Consider the following 12,951-nt stretch of genomic DNA (forward strand, 5'->3'; position numbering starts at 1 on the left):
TCTTGAAGCATTACTTTGATTTTTCTTCTGTTATGCCTCATTAGTGCCTTACGTACTGTGATACATGCTGAAAGGAAAATATGACCTTTTCTTTGGCGTCTCAGTTTCTCTTGCATATGGTATTACTATCAATGTTGTTGAGCTATATAACCTAGTCTTACATTATCGCCACTGAAATACGATAAAATAAAATCTTTTCCTCAAAATGTCGTGTTCTAGATTTTATCCTGCTGATGAGGCGTTCTTTCGTACCGTAACTCTGCGATATTTGGCACAGAACTTGAACGGATTTCTGTAGAACATCTACTGAGCTTCTGAAATTTTCTGGCCATCTGCGAATAAGAGGATATGTTTCCTGTTCTCTGATAACTAATCTGAATCTGGATGCGTTGGTAAGGCGTTAAATCAAAGTTTTATGGACTGCACGGTTCTTTCCTGACATCAAATTAGACATGTATCTTTCATATTGGCTGTATTCTACATTCGAATGTCTGTCATCCTAGGGGAGCAAGGTGTTCATTGCTTTATTTTAACGTTACTTTATGGTATTCGTTCTCTGTGACAGGTTATTTTTTGTGTCGTCGGAGGACAGAAGCAGTCAACATAAGGAGGAAGAGACCAATAGTTTATTTTTACAAGCTGTAACATGTTTGAACAGCAGCGAGGAAATGAACTTCTCAATGAGTCACGTAAGTCTCGCGACCTCAAAGAGGCCTGTGGTTCTAAAACAGAAGACCATCATCACTGAATGTTTACGATCGGTCACAGGTAGCATGTATACGTCGTTTCCATTTTTGCTTTGCTACCATCGCTTGCAGTTGTTTTACGACGACGCTCCTGTATCATTTACACGTCCTTGAAGTTTCCCGTTCCGCTTCGGTAACATATTTTATGAAGACACTTCACGAATACCATATACTTGATAAACGGCCTCTTCGCCATTCTCCTTTGAACATCATGCATTCCAGGTATTATACCGTGAGGTGCACGCAGTGTAGTTCCTTCTTCTCTGCAGCAGTTGATGCTTCAGCGGCTCAGTAAATCCTTCTTTGTGTTCACACTCTTTTATCCATTTTCCACTGCTAATGATATGTTGTAGAAGTGTGATATGTTGTAGAAGTCGTAAAAAGGTGAACTTTTAGTAGAAACAAAAGCCATAAATATTTTAACAAACTATTCCTCGCTCCAGCCACCACCATAGATGAGCTTTAAAATAAGGAGCTGGAGACCATCAATTCTGTTTCCGCACAGTCAAGGATTTTTCTGCTGTGAGAAAGTTATAACAGCGTGCACTCAGCCTTCTGAGAACAACTGAGGAGCTATTTAAAAAGAAGCTACACTCACATAACCTACGTGTATCTAAACATTATAAGCAGACAAGAGAATGGAACAACATTTTGTCAAATAACTGTATGAGAAGCTGTACGTTGTTGTGCGAGTGACGGAAGATGTAACGAAAGACTCTGCCCTTACTTTGGGAAATGGCAGAACTACTCCATTGGTACATTGGGAAGTAGTTTATAGTTTTTCTGCTCTTCCCAATGATCTATTTAAGTATTCAAAAATGTTTTTGAGCTTTATTCCTTAACTTTAATAGGTACAGATGTACTACCTAACGCGACATATGAAAATTTGTGCCGGCCGGTGTGGCCGAGCGGTTCTAGGTGCTTCAGTCTGGAACCGCGCGACCGCTACGCAGGTTCGAATCCTGCCTGGGGCATGGATGTGTGTTCTGTCCTTAGGTTAGTTAGGTTTAAGTAGTTCTAAGTTCTAGGGGACTGATGACATCAGAAGTGAAGTCCCATAGTGCCCAGAGCCATTTGAACCATTTGAAAATTTGTGCCGGACCGGGACTAGAATACGATTTCGTGCACATTGCGGGCGGTCGCCCAACAACCTAGGTTAACCGAGTACTCCCAAGCTTCCATCTGTCATACAACTGTTTATTTATTCTTATAGATTATCAATGAATTTAAGAAGACTTGCAAATCTCGTGATTCCCGTGCGGGTTTTAAAATCAAGTCAAGGAGAATTCATAAACTATCGTTGCCGTTCTCGTCGCAAGCCCTTCTTCACCTTCTATGAATTTATATCATATGAACTCCAATTTCAAATTTTCATAAGGAGTTTTATCTTATACATGTGTGCCTATTACAGTTAAACTGAATTTCAGGAATAAATTTCTATATGTGAAAGTGTAGTTCGTCATCAGGAATAATTAAATAAAATATTGTTGCTCCTACACAGAATGTTTCACATTTCCTGTTACAGGCTGTCATGCACATGGTACAAACATTCAGTTGCCTGTTCGTGGAGCACCACCGTCAACCCTCCTAGATGCGATGGTACCATTAACTCGCAGCCGTTGTTATAGTAGGATGAAAATGGTATGTGGCGGACTGAGGCTATCCGGAAACCGTTCTCAGAACATACGTTGTGCAACTCTGTCGTCATTTAAAGCGCCGTGAAACTGGAGAGTTGAAACTGAGACGATTTTCAGACTTAGGGGCTTTGTATCCAAACGGTACTTTTCTCAACAAGGGATCCCTGTCAAGTCTACAGCTCCTAAATCCCCTCTACTGGCCTTAGAAGCCTGTACTAGGAATTGTTTCAACACCTTGTGTATCTGTAGGGAGTATATTTGACATATTAGCTGTTCTGTACACTATTCTATTATTTTTCATAAGACAAGTATAACGCCCGAAAGCCATTTCTGAATAAGTGGTAAGGAATTGTATTGGAGCTCCTTACCGTTTATGTTATACAGGATGGGCAGAACTATAACTGGCCCGAAAATATTTTCAGTAAGACTGTCGCAGACTTGACCTTTGTTGACGAAAATCACAGAAAAGCTGGAATTGGTCGCCGTTGATGTCGATACCGTGCTGTTATCTGCCTGATTGATAGCAGGAACAGATGTTTCAGCGTCCTGCTGCAACTTTCCCAGTGTGTGAGGATTCATCGAGTACACCTGACTCTTCTATTTGTCCAGTACGTAAAAATTAAAGGAAGACAGATCTGTCAGTCGAGGTGGCCAGGAGAGTGAACTGTCTCTGCTGACTTTCCATTCCTCACCGACCACTTCATTCACTTCTGACAAGATTTTCAAGGTGGTGTGTGGTGTTGCTCTTATGAGTTGCAAAAATACAAGCAGTCTCTCATGTTCCGTAAGTTAATTCACTTATAGATTATGCAGTTTCTCGAGATACGAGTTGGCATTTAAAATCATGTTACAATCGCGACATCAGACAATTTTCACCACACACCAACAATGATGATGATTATTATGGATTTAAAGAGACTAAAGACCTATGGTCATCAGTCTCATATTCACTTCTCATGATGGAATCTATGAACCCCCATGTGTCTGCGTCTAGAGAAAACTATTGAGTAGCGTGTATCTAAGGCGGGACGTATCAACCTAGTATTTACCAAGTGGGACGTGGAAAACCGCCTGAAAACCACATCCAGGCTCGCCAGCTTATCAGACCTCGTCAATCGAAACACTAATTTTGAGGTTATGCAGCGCCTCTTCAAAGCAGTGACGGGGTTTTTCTGATGCACATTGGCACACGTTCTGTGAGTTCAAATATCTTGACAGGTTGAATCAGGCCTTATAACCTCTCTCCTTACTAATCGGTTAATGCAAAACTTTGACTAACAGAAAGAACGCATTTTTTACAAGTCAGTCGTTTACGGGAAAAATTTCCTGTTAGCTAGGAGAAGTGCACAAGAAATTAGCCTTACGAACCACTTAATCCACTTCCCCTACTCTCTGCACATTTGGGTTTTCAATAATAAATATGAAAGAGTGAGAAACGAAAATGGGAACCATGTAACTCGAATAATCCACAACAAACTCAAATGAACTAAATTTAGAAATAAATAGCACGGTCATCAGCCCAAGTGGGAACTATCTGTTCACTATCTAAACGATAGTGTGAAACGCAAAGATTGTGCATCTGACTAACTGCACGTCTGCCAAACCATGGTACGCAAACACATTTCCACAACACAACACAGTACAAACTTACAATGGTAAAATGATTGCAATTGATTTGAATAGTAATTGCTCTGAATAGTTCACAAAATCAAAACGTAATAATTTAGAACAGTAATAAACTCTAGTATCTGAAAATGGTGAACTGGAGTTTGCAAGCTAAACTCGTTGAAACATTGTAGCTAATTTCAAAACTACTCAGATGAATAAACAACTAACGACAGAATACGAATCACGCCAGCATACATTTTGACATTTAATATAAAATGAAATATGCAGAATTTGGTAGTCATAGTTAAATGTTAATTTGGCAGTAAAATAGTATTTTATCTCAATTTAGATTTCAAGAATGAATATTGGCTCTGATTATTATTACTCTAGAAGTGATGTTTTTAATAAGGAATGTGTTTTGAAATGATCAAAGGGGCTCACACCTAGGTAAAGCAAGTGAGACACTTCGGTTTATTGGTAGAATATTTGGAACGTGGCGTCAGTCAACAATAGATCGACCCGTTCTAGAATATTACCCATGTGTGTAGGCCCGATAGCAAGTAGTATAGGCGATATAGGATATATTATCTAGCATGCACTTTAACAGTAATTTGCAACGGGTGTAGATGTAGCTATATTTTAAGGCATATTGTGTTTTATTCATGTTTGAATTGCTAAATAATGTATTTTAGTTTTCCACTTCTCTAAACGTCTTGCGCGTTATTACGTAATACCACAATGACCCAATGAAGCAAGTAAAGCGAATCTCATTGTTATCTATTTTTTAAATCTTATTTCCACCACACCTTCTTATTTTTCTTGCTCAGGCTCTGCCAGTGCATTGACGGACATGGTGCGTTAATGTAAGGTATGGCCGGATGCCCTTCCTGCCGCCACACCTTTAACCCTCGAGACGGAATATGTGTACCTGAAGCATCCCTACCTCTCTTGTGGTTCCATTTTTAGTTACTCCACGTCGACGTCTGCTCGTAGATACGTAACGTCGGTAGACTTTCCGGCTTTACTTCCCGACGTGACAGCGACGACTCTCTGATGAGGTGCGGGCCTTGTGTTTTGCTATTACTGCGAGTCTTATAAATACTGCTTTTATTTAGTAATACGCCCAGCTAAAACGCTCCCCTTTTATGATTAAGACAGCCTGCGCCACCTTTCGGAGGGAGTGGGGACGTAAGAGTCACAAAAGTTCATATTAAGCAGTCCGTAAAACACGTAAACGTTCACTTCAGTTAGCCTGTTAGTTAATGCCTACGCTTTCCGCTAGATGGTGCTGACTTACTGCTGAATAGCTTTGGTTCCGTAGAAACAACACTGATTAGTACTAGGTAAATGAAATAAGTACAACACTCTTGTATTTCACTTTCACTCTATATTCAGGGATTAAGATTGTGATGGATGATGGTCTATTTAAAAGGTTCCTAGCCTGGAGGAATCTAAATAGTCCGCAAATGCTGATATGCACGCGCTCTACGTCCAGATTCGCAACTAACGGCACACGACACTTTCAAAAGTCCACACGTTAATACCTCTGAATTCACTGGTATCAGCAGATAATTTGAGTTTCTGTCGTCTATATGTCCGTAAAGTTCCAATCTAACACTAAAGTCCTAAAATCCCCTTAATACTCCGTTACTACCAACAGTCAGAGATCGTACACTACATCACTTTTAATCTCCGTAATATTCTAACAGTTTATCGTGGATCTTATAACGATAAAGTCCAATTTAATTATTGTCTCGCTAACTGACACGGGTTCCCCGCCCTTTAATGAAACAATTAAGGAAAAAAAATGCGGCAACAATGACAATCAAGCCTTTTTATAGGTTTTCCATCACAAGAGTTTAACGTCACTGCCCTCCACATGACGGAGCTTCCGTGGCTTTGCTGTACTTAGACGTTACACAATTTGCTGATACACTATAATTTTGATCTCCAATTACCGAACTGTGATTCTACTCTATTTTCCCCCTCTAAAAATTCTATTCTTAATTTTAAATTATTCTTTCTATAGCTTTTATCACTGTAAACTGAACCGAAGTGTTACATACCGCAAATGATTCGTGACACCCCGGTTTTCACTTAGATGTGCGATACCGCCGAAAACCCACATACAGGCTGGCAGGCAGAGCGACACATCGTCGTTTGTCAGCCGTGAGGATTCCACCAGGGGCCGGCACATCTGAACGTTCCGGAAGCTGTGCTTTAACAAGCATGGCTATCCAGACATATAATACAATTACGTGCTTTGCTTAGAAAATGAAATCTGGGGAGAAGTATTAGTCCTTTCGGGCAAACAATAGGAGACTTATAGCAAGCAAAAATTTACCGCTCCATACATTATGAAGCATGGATATACAGACAAGGCTTACGGATATCAATATGACAGCAACCAATCAAACTTGCTCCAACCCCTGTTTCGGTTCAAGGTTTCCTAGATAATTGCTCAATTTTCTTAACTCCACTAGCATGTTTGTGGGATTTGGCTGAAAACAATCGAGAGCCAAAGAAAGAGAACAAACTGCATAAAGGCCACCTACTATTCAACACAAAAGTTGTTTTTGTTCATTTGAAATTAGAATTCTATTGCAAAAATTATAAATAAAGGAAAAACAAAATCGTCTTGTTCTGACTTAAGGTTTTCCACAACTTTCATTTGTTTGTAATTTGAACTGCAAAGTCGATTATTTCTTTCGAACTATTCCACATTAACTGACCACCTTTCTCCTCTCGCTGGATTTAGGATGAAACGATACAGTATACACTGTTGTCCAAAATTAAAGCAACAAACGGAAATTTTGCAGCGTCTTGTTCATTTTGTCAGAAAACAGTGTAAACACTCGATAAAGTAGAAACAATGTAAAGAATACATTTGTGTGTTCAAAAAAATCAAATGGCACTGAGCACTATGGTACTTGACTTCTAAGGTCATCAGTCCCCTCGAACTTAGAACTACTTAAGCCTAAGTAACCTAAGGACATCACACAGATTCATGCCCGAGGCAGGATTCGAACCTGCGACCATAGCGGTCGCGTGGTTCCAGACTGTAGCGCCTAGAACTGCTGGGCCACCCCGGGCGGCTTGTGTGTTCAAATTCTGTGACTGCCTTTTTTAGGTTGATACAATTGTCGTCGACCGTACTATTTGCTGTACCACTCAACAGTACTATATCTACAGCCTCAGAGAATTTCAAACGCAAATTATCGTTCTTCAGTATCACTCTTTTTACAGATGGATTCCCCGTACCGAATCTCTTACGCTACAGCCTACTGTTCATCACTGCTAATCTGTGATCTACAGTGATTTAAACTGTATCTTCTCTTGGGTGCTTCTTCCAATTATTTGATTCTCATGACACTTTACATAATGGGTTTCACATTCAGTGCCCTTTTACATCTCTTTAGCCTGCACTTGGTTGACATGTACACCAGAACTGAAGTTGTTGGCGCTGGTTTCATATCGATTTTGATGAGAATCTCTATTAATGAAGCACTAATTGTTTACGATGCGGTGCATACCAATACCTAATATGTCGCCACCTAGGCTATGGATTACAAATAATAATTTAAAAGAAAAATGTCTCTTAAGGAACAACATATCAGAAATTAAACTAAAGAAACAGAGATCTAATCAGGATGGTCGGATGGACGTTGCAGCGCAGCTCCTGCCGATTATGTGTGGATGGTTAAAAGTTCACGTTGTGCTCAAAGACGACATTGGTATTAATGAGATTCTGTTCCCTCTGTACCTCAATACTTCCTACTACTGTTTATAGCCAACAAAACCTTACCCAAAGTTCGTGTAAGTTTGTAACTAGTCGCCTTCTTAGTATTTGACAGTTAAGAAACGGGTGTCAGAATTCAAAAACGGGATTCGTTCTCTTGAAAATAGTCCATTTCCCTTGATATTCAACTACAAATGAAAAATTAAGATCATTATCTCCATGATATAAGACTATCCCAGATATTGGAGGAAGAAGCAGCGGTCACAATAGGTATATGAGAAGGAAGAGTATATATGACATGAAGAAGTAACCATGAGAAATCTGTGCGCAAGATGGATGATGGTTTACTATAATTGAATGGTTACGGAAGAGACATTGGAAATAAGTTTCTGTGCCATATTAGGACTGTTTGGAAAATTATAGATGATTTACAGGCACAGATTTCTTATTCTGAGGGAACGAGATTGGCGATGAAAGCACACTAACGAATACTATATTATTTAATACACGTTCCCCGTTACCAGCAGGAATCGACTGGTTTTTATTTTTATTATTAACTGTGTCAAGTAGAAAGCCCTTAGTTGTCGCTGAGAATAAGGTTCGATCACTTAGTCATCTTCGTAATTTTTATCCGGAGAAACTGTTGTAAACTTCTGAATGTAAGACTTCTTTCTCTGTTGTTGAGGAAAGCAGACATATTTGTACTGATACAGGATATTTCACAAAGAAAACATCGACAAGTGTCAACAATAAAAACCGGTGAATTCAAGAAAGGTATCTCGGTTGTGTTATTTGTCTTTAATCAAAGCCATTTTTATGTATCTAAGTGAGCAGCACCACTCTTCTAATATCGACGATATAACATGTTTAGGAAGAAGTGAAGCACTGTTCCCAGGCAAATACACACTGAGGTGACAAGAGTCACGGGATACCTCCTAATATCGTGTCGGACCTTCTTTTGTCCGGCGTCGTGCAGCAGCTCTACGTCTCCTGGACTCAACAAGTAGTCGGAAGTCCTCTGCAGAAATACTGAGCCGTACTGCCCCTGTAGCAGTCCGCAACTGCGAAAGTGTTGTCGGTGCAGGATTTTGTGGACGAACTGCCCTCTCGACTACGTCCCATAATTGTTCGATGGGACTCATGTCGCCGGCCGGGGTGGCCGAGCGGTTCTAGGAGCTACAGTCTGGACCCGCGGGACCGCTACGTCGCAGGTTCGAATCCTGCCTCGGGAAGTGTTACAGACGATGTCGTGCTGTTCGCAAAGGTATTCCTATCGGTCGTCTGCTGCCCATTAACGCCAAATTTCGCCGTGCTGTCTTAACGGATACGTTCACCGTACGTCGCACATGGATTTCTGCGGGTATTTCAGCAGTTTTGTTTGTCTGTTAGCACTGACAATCCCAGGCAAACACCGCTGCTCTCATTAATTAACTGAAGGCCGTGATGAGAAGTAATGCCCGGAAATTGGCATTCTGGATCACATTCTTCACCCTGTGGATCTCGTGATATTAAGTGCCCTAATTATATCCGAAATGGAGGGTCCCATGCGTCTACCTCCAACTACTGTTCCGTCGTACGGTCATAATCCCGTCGGAAAGCTTTCCACAAGAAACATCTGAGTAGGAATGACAGCTCCGCCAATCCACTACCCTTTTATGCCTTGTGTACGCGACATTACCGCCATCTGTATACATGCATATTTCTATCCCATGACTTCCGTCCAGAGTAGAATTACTACCTAAAAATGCGGCTTTGATCCGGTATTCATTTTCCAAATTTTGTATTAGAAACAAAAAATTAACTGTGTTTGCAGCGTAATATCCCAGCCAGTTTTTGTTCGCTGGGCGCAGCTACTTCGCTTGTCTACAACGCGATTTTGTGAACGTCTCTATGAGAACGTCTCTTCATATCTCGATAGATGGCGGTTGTTTTCGCCTAAAGTCGTTTGCACTTCACTGTTGAAACATGTCAAGAGCGCTGCCAGCTGTCAGGGATTTCATAAGTTGAGTCGACTGTAGCAGTGTTTTTGTAGTGAAGAATAAAATATGTATTAAAACTTCCTGCATGATGCGACTGTTTTACACCCATCTCAGTGTTTATGACGTCATATCTCTTGAACTTAGACAGGTACGTGGTTCTTACTGCTACAGGGATTGTTGTCAGACAGTAAACAATATGTGTACCAAGTTTCGTTGAAATTGATAGTCATTTAGGAGGATATGTAGAAAACACACACACACACACATTTTTGTAATAGGGGCTGGAAAATACGCAAGAAAAAGAATGGATTAGAAAATTAAAGGAAATCTTCTTCCGTCAGGAAGACGCGCCTACCTACAAAAGTGCTTTAACACCAGGAACATTTTTGGAACATCCACACCGTTACATGATTTGCACCTGCCCCTCACGTCCGACTTCTACCTACTCCCACTTGAAAGAATTTGTAGCTGAACATATTCTGAGATCAACAAAGGCATTAGATCATCTATAGATAGTATTACGACAACAACAGAAGACCAGACATCGCAACTTACGAAATGTTGCCACAGATTGCTAGAATACTGCTGGCAGAGCATACTGTAATACAACAGCCTGCCGTAACGCTGGACAAGTTTCCACTTGCTGTGGCTCAGCACTGCACATCCGTAGTCGCTTACATGACCGGAGACGAATTCCTGTCACACTGCAGCTAGTCAGAGTGACTATAAATATTGGCCTCTCAATCTTTAGCAGCATTTGAATACTACAACTAGTTACGAGACTTTCGAACAGAGCCGACGCTTTGAAGTCTCCACACCAGCCACTGGTCCAGTCTGGAGCCAAGCACCTTAATTTTAACTGAGGTTCGTCATCAGCTAGTTACTGGTGTAGAAGTTGTCAATATGCCTGACTGTTCCAACTAACGAGCCACTAAGTGGCAATGTCTACTAGGGTGTCTACGTTCATCACCCCGGGCGATTCCGAGAATCCTGGATCCGGCGCGGGACATCTGCACGCCTGACCTGATGTTCACGGCCGCCACTGCGTAAGCTGGCTGCTTACCTAGGATGCCTCCCTTTATCATCATGGACACCTCGTTGTCACACGTCTTCGACAGAGACAGCATTCGCCGTCTGGAACACACTTCCACTGCTGCAGGACCACGCATGCTGCTAAGGGTTATGCTGAAGTAGCAACCCACTGCCTGCTCACCCAAACACGCCATCGAGACTCTGAAAAGAACCTCTGTACGGAAGTCTTGCAGAATAAAGAATGCTAAAACTGGATGGTATCTCCTGATTCCGCACTCTCCGTGGTGCCGGTAGACCGCAACCCACAGTTCCCGCACACGTTATTCGGTGGCAGAAACGCCTATTTTTACATAAGTATCTGTCCGCGGAAGGATACCGGCACCGTGTCACGCGCTGACGTTACCGCACGGATGCAATAGGTGCCTGTGACTAACAGTGTTTCCCAAAACGTTCAAGCACGTGTCGGCGTGGCTTGCTCCCGAGGTAAGACAGGAGGCGTTTCTGGTCAGCGAAGGATATCCACGAGAGCGGAGGCCGAATATACCACGCGTATGCTACTGTCGCCACTCAGCACCTCGACAGCTAGTTCATGTCCGATATGCTGCCCTCGAGCCTACTCTATGGACCACGTCTACTTCTATACCAACACACACACCTCAAACCACAGTACGGAGTGTGGCGGAGGGTACCCTGTATCATTACTAGTCGTTTCCCTCCCTGTTCCACTCGCAAATAGAGCGAGGGACAAATGACCGTCTATATGCCTCCCTATGAGTCGTAATTTTTCTTATCTTTGTGGTACGCATTTTTTATGCGAAATGTACGTTGGCGGCAATAGAATCGTTCTGCAGTCATATTCAAATGCCTGTTCTCTAAATTTTCTCAATAGTACTCCTCAAAAAGAATGTCACTTTCCCTCCAGGGATTCCCATTTGAGTTCCCGAAGCATCAACGTAATACTTGCATGTCGTTAGAACGTGCTGGTAACAAACCCAGCAGCCCGCCTCTGAATTGCTTCTATGTCTTTCTTCAGTCCGACTACAGGAGGATCCCAAACACTTCAGCAGCACTCAAGAACTGGTCGCACAAGTATCCTACATAAGGTCAGGCCATCAACACTTTTCTAAAATTATCCAAACTGAAGTCGACAATTCGCTTTCCCTAGTACAATTCTTACATTTCGCATTGTTTGTAGCGTTACGCCTAGATATTTGATCGATTTGAATGTGTCAGGCAGCACACTAATAATGATGTACTCGAACATTACGGGTTTGTTTTTCCTACTCATCCTCATTAATTTACTTTTTTCTACTTTTAGAACTAGCTGTGATTCATCACAGCGACTAGAAATTTTGTCTAAGCCTCCTGCAGTCATTCTTTCCGCACACCACAGCAACATCGGCAAACAGCCGCAGATTGTTGGTCACTTTGTTCGCCAGTTCTTTTACGCATTGAAAGAGTAACAGCTGCCCTTTCACACTTCCCTGGGTCTACCGATCCAACAGTAGCATCTCACGCTTTTACTAGGACCACAGCCGCCGACTGGGTGTAGCCGCTCCGGAAAGCCTCACTTCCTCAGCTCAGCGCTAGTACCGAGAATCGCGGGCTTTGTCCTACAGGCGACCCCTCTGCATCATTACATAAGAACATATAATCTGTATTCATCTGTGGTCCTTCATCCAATGAAGCTGCATTGAGTTTAGTTCATGGTCAATAAACAAGTTGTTGTTACTTCAATGCGTGGTGCATACTTCACTGGCCTGTAGTGGTGTCCACTTAGCCAAGGCCGTTACAAGGGGTAACTTGCAAATATTCCTGAATCACACATCGGCGTTGATAAACCTCACTAAAAATTGTATTGGTCTATACTGACACTAATTTTTATTAGAAAAAGTTATTTCGCTGTAAGGTAGAAAAATTTCTAGTTTCTACTCCTTATAAATCTATTGTACTAATCAGTGAACTGTTTAATCTGATGAGCTATAAAAACCGAAACTGACGGACTATCGGACGGATCGCAGAGACTTCGGAAGTGGTGTAATCGAAAATTAACGATTGTAGTAAATCATTGGTCTGAATAAAATATCACACTAACAGTCACGATATAACTGTTTCTCGCACCTCTTCCTTCCTATTCCCGCCACGCCTCCTCACTCACACTTTGTAACAACTAAGGGGAGTAAAACGTACATTACTATAGCTGACATATT

This window comes from Schistocerca piceifrons, chromosome 3, assembly GCF_021461385.2.
Source record: "Schistocerca piceifrons isolate TAMUIC-IGC-003096 chromosome 3, iqSchPice1.1, whole genome shotgun sequence".
Classification (NCBI taxonomy): Eukaryota; Metazoa; Arthropoda; class Insecta; order Orthoptera; family Acrididae; genus Schistocerca; species Schistocerca piceifrons.